Source organism: Emydura macquarii, unplaced genomic scaffold (assembly GCF_026122565.2).
Source record: "Emydura macquarii macquarii isolate MOO-44397 ecotype Brisbane River unplaced genomic scaffold, CSIRO-AGI_Emac_v2 contig_3540, whole genome shotgun sequence".
Taxonomy (NCBI): domain Eukaryota; kingdom Metazoa; phylum Chordata; order Testudines; family Chelidae; genus Emydura; species Emydura macquarii.
Genome location: NW_027133677.1, coordinates 61963 through 66779, shown reverse-complemented (window position 1 = coordinate 66779; position 4817 = coordinate 61963). Strand labels below are relative to the sequence as shown.

Below are 4817 nucleotides of genomic sequence, written 5' to 3'. Positions count from 1 at the left end.
ATTACAAATATTTGCACTGTAAAAAGATTTAAAAAAAGAAGAATGAAGGGGCAGATGAATGTTTAGCATATCTGGCATGTGAATACCTTGTAAGGCTGGCTACAACAGTGCCATGTCAATGCCTGTTCTCACTTTCAGGTGACACTGTAAATAAGAAGCGGGCCAGATTATCTCCCGTAAATGTGAACCAACTTGTTTGTCTTAGTAATTGGCTGAACAAGAAGTAGGACTGAGTGGACTTATAGACGCTAAAGTTTTACATTGTTTTGTATTTGAGGGCAATTCTGTAAAAAAAAAATCTACATTGTAAGTTGCGTTATCATGATAAAGAGATTGCACTACCATACTTGTATGAGGTGAATTGAAAAATGCTATTTCTTTTGTTTATCTTTTTTACATCCCAAGAATTTGTAATAAAAAATAATAATATAAAGTGAGCACTGTACTCTTTGTATTCTGTGTTGTGACTGAAATCAGTACATTTGAAAATGTTGGAAAACATCCAAAAATATTTATATTAAATTGAAATTAGTACCCTATTATTCTTTAATGGTGGGATTAAAACTGTGATTCATCACAATTATTATTTGTGTAGTTAATTATAATTGTAATTAATTTTGTGATTGTAGTTAATTTAGTTTGTGTTAATTGCTTGTTTTAACTGTGATTAATTGTCCGCCCTAATCTATACAAAGATTGAAACCAGAATGGCATCTCTCCCTCTTTTTTATCTCTCTTTCTTTCTCTCTCTCTTTTCCTAAATTTCCTATAACTTATGGCAGGTACAGCATTTGAGTCATCGCATCTCTAGCATCTGTCATTCTATGGTTCTCTCAGGTTTCAAGAATAATGGAGACATAGAACAGGACAACCAGACAGCGGTAAGAGAATTCATGTTACTGGGATTCAGTAGTCAATGTGTGGTGAAGATGTCCCTATTCCTGGTCTTTCTAACCATCTACACCATCTCCCTGGCTGGGAGCTGCCTCATTGTGGCACTGACACTGTTTGATCCTCGACTTCACACGCCCATGTACTTCTTCCTCAGCAACTTGTCCTGCCTGGAGGTCTTCTACACTTCGGTCACTGTCCCAAAGATGCTTGCCAACTTCCTGTCCAGAAGACCGAGCATCACCGTGGGTGGCTGCATTGCTCAATACTACTTCTTCTTCTCTCTAGGGGCCACTGAATGCTTCCTTTTGGCCACCATGGCCTATGATCGATATTTTGGCCATTACAATACAGCAGTCTCATGAGCCACCGTCTCTGTCTCAACCTGGCCATTGCCTGTTGGGTCTGTGGCTTCCTCTCCACCCTCATGATTTCCAAACTCCCCATCTGGGGGCCAAACAGGATAGATCATTTCTTCTGTGATGCAGACCCGCTCTTCTGACTCTCCTGCGCCGACACCTATGTCCAGCAAATGGCCGGATACACACTCACCTCTGTTGTCATCCTGTGCTCCTTCACCTTCACCATAGCTTCTTATGTGCACATTGTAGGTGCTCTTCTCAAGAGGTCTTCAGGCAAGGAGTGGACAAAACCCTTCTCCACCTGTGCATCCCATGTTGCTGTGGTTTCCATCTATTATGGGACCATTATCTTCATGTATGTCCGGCTGGGGATCAATAAGTCCTTTAACCTAGGCAAAGTAGTGTCCATGTTTTATACAATGGTCACCCCCCTGATAAATCCTATGATTTATAGTCTCAGGAACAGGGAGATGAAAAAGGCTCTGAGAAGCCCTGATTGTTGTTGTACAGCACTAGGGGGTGCTGTGCTTCTGGGAACGGGGCTGGGGGCTCAGTAGAATGCCCTTCCCTCTATGAATCAGATTTGACTCAAATGCCCCAGCACAGGATTTGGGGGTGTTGTACTGCAGTGAGTGGTACAGATGGCACCGTAGGAGGTATCTTTCCCTTGGAATAAGTAACGATCCAAACAGCCGGCAAGGAGGTGCCAGTTTTTCCTGCCTCCCATTGTGCATTAAAGTTCTCGATGTATTTTTTTTTTCAAGATTTGAAGCTTTGCTCTGGGCACCCTGTATCTGCAATGACATTCTGCATACCTTAAATTCCACAGAGAGTTTCACTGGCAGAACGTTTGTCATGGCTTCACCATTGACCCTTCTCTGGTCTCTCCAGGTTACAGGCCTCTTGCCTTCACCTGTCCTGCAGTGGGATCCTGTGGTTCTCCCACTCTCAACCTGTATGCACAGAATACAGAAACCTATATCTCAACTATGATAATGCAGCAGGCCACAATGAGCATGGTGCCTGTGAACACACTGACCCAAGCCAAACTTTTCAGAACAAAGTATGGTTGAAGATCTGCTTCAGTTCAACAGGAATTATCCTGGGGAAGTTATCTGGCTAGGATTGACAAGGAAGTCAGATTAGATGATCTCAATACTCTTTTCTGGCCATCGAATCTCTGAAGCTATGAATCTTAGCCCTGTTCTACCCTGCAAAGACAGGTCGGCTTAACTATATCTTTCAAAAAGGATGTGGACAAGCCAGAGAGAGTCCAGCTGAGGGCAATGAAAATGATCAGGGGGCTGGAGCACATGACTTATGTGGAGAGGCTGAGGGAACTGGGCTTATTTAATCTGCAGAAGAGAAGAGTGAAGGGGGATTTGATAGAGGCCTTCAACTACTTGAAGGGGGGTTCCAGGGAGGATGGAGCTAGGCTGTTCTCAGTGGTGGCAGATGACAGAACAAGGAGCAGTGGTCTCAAGTTGTGGACAAAGAGGGGGTCTAGGTTGGATATTAAGAAAAGCTATTTCAGTAGGAGGGTGGTGAAGCATTATAATGAGATACTTAGGGAGGTGGTGGAAGCTCCATCCTTAGAAGTTTTCAAGGACCGACTTGACAAAGCCCTGGCTGAGGTGATTTAGATGGGGTTGGTCCTGCTTTGAGTAGGGGGTTGGACTAGATGACCTCCTGAGGTCCCTTCCAACACTCATCTTCTACGATTCTGTGATTTGGGTTCGCATTTCCCCAAAGCTCAGGAGATAGGATTCTGGTTCTAGACTCAGGGAGGATGTAACTCAGATGTGCAACAAGGATTTACCAGTGTGCTTTCAATGGAATTTGTGCTCCCAATCACTTATATGCTCTTGAAAATCTCACCCTTGTATCTTTCAACGAGGTAGAAGCCACAGCTGGGATTTTGAATGGAACTGGGCACCTAAATCCACTAGGCTGCTTTGAAAATTACAGGCAGAACCTGACTACTATTTGATAACTAGTTGTGTGAATTCAGGACCTGTTGTGTTTAAGGTGCAGGGAAACTTCCCATAGATGACAGTGGAATGTAAAGTGAACAATACCCTCGATACTCAAATACCATTGACTACGACTAATCCCAACATCCCAGGTGAATGAATCACTCTTTAAGTCCCTTGGATAGGTATCATCCCACTTCAGTAAAATTGAAAAGCTTGGATTTGGACAAAGTAAATATTAGCGTGGGAACAAGTGAGGACTGTTTGGGTTGCAAATGGCCTACGCTGGGGACTACAGAATTCCTACCACTTCATTGGCAACTCTTTCCTGCCCTCGTTTACACAGTCAACTTTCTTGCACTCATGTTCATGCTGAGTGGGAACTTACTCTATGAGTTTCTCATTATAACTACAGGGACATTATAGGGCGCGGAAGACATTGTAACGTGAATCTAGCACAGTGACAAGACCAGGCCTGATGGCCTAGATCTGACCCGAGATAAAGCAGAAGTATGCTAACCGCAAAACTGGTTTGAAGCAGCTAAGGAAGAAAACAAGTGCCTACAACTTATAGTGGATTGGGCACTGGAAGGACACCAATAGTAAGATGAATAACAAGTGCCAGCAACCAATCACTCATTGAATTAGAAAGTAACCAAAAGACAGATTGTCAGGATGAGGGAAAAGGTTATACCAGGGTAAGGGATGACACACTGCTGTGAAGCTCTCCGTGGACCCACAGCCTGCGAGGGTGCCACGTGGCAGGTCCGCTCCTGGGGCAGCACGCTTAAGGGAGAATGGGGCTTCCCTCCCTCATTTTGGTAAGCGTTCGAATTGTATTACTAGCAGCTTAAATAAACAAATCTTGTGGGCACTGGCTCACCCGACTGTTTTTTTCTCGCCACCGAGATCTCAAACCACGAACCCTCCGTCTCGGCGGAGTACAGACATAAAAAAGTAAGTTGCTACTCATTGAGTATGGCAGTATGTAGACCCATAGGGATTATCTAGAGAGATTTCTCCCATCCTTACATAGGATGAGTATATGTATGGTTGTAGTAACATTGAAAACTTCTCTCTCTTCTTCTCTCGCTCTCAGTCAAAATATATAAACATCTATCTATCTATCTATCTATCATTGGTATGAAGTGAATTAATATGTTGATGGAGAATTAAAATCTCATTATTTTTAATCATCACCATCATCGTTATAGTTAGCAGCAGCTGCCGCACTGATTGCATGGCAAAGCAGGATTTCTTCCTATGAAAGGAACTTTTTGCATGGCAAATTTGCCAGGACAATTTAAAAAATCAAGTTGGCTGAGAAAGTAAAAACTCAATCTTAAACTGACCAGTGGCTTTTGGTATCTAAATTTGTGTTTCCCATTGATCATTCCCAGAACCTACATGTCACTGCACACATCCATGGACACCATGAAAACACTCAAAGCCCTGGCTGTGATGATATAGCTGAAGTTAGTCCTGCTTTGAGCAGGGGGTTGGACTAGATGACCTCCTGAGGTCCCTTCCAACTCCAATATTTTATGATTCTATGATTCTAAGAAGAGTTGACTTTTCAAAAGAAAGTATA

The 4817-nt window shown here is 43.1% G+C and overlaps 1 pseudogene; it reads left to right on the top strand.

The window, feature by feature from the left end:
* The first annotated feature begins 824 nt into the window (after positions 1-824).
* LOC137145538 (olfactory receptor 6N2-like) lies at positions 825-1810 on the top strand (annotated as a pseudogene).
* The last annotated feature ends 3007 nt before the right edge of the window (positions 1811-4817 follow it).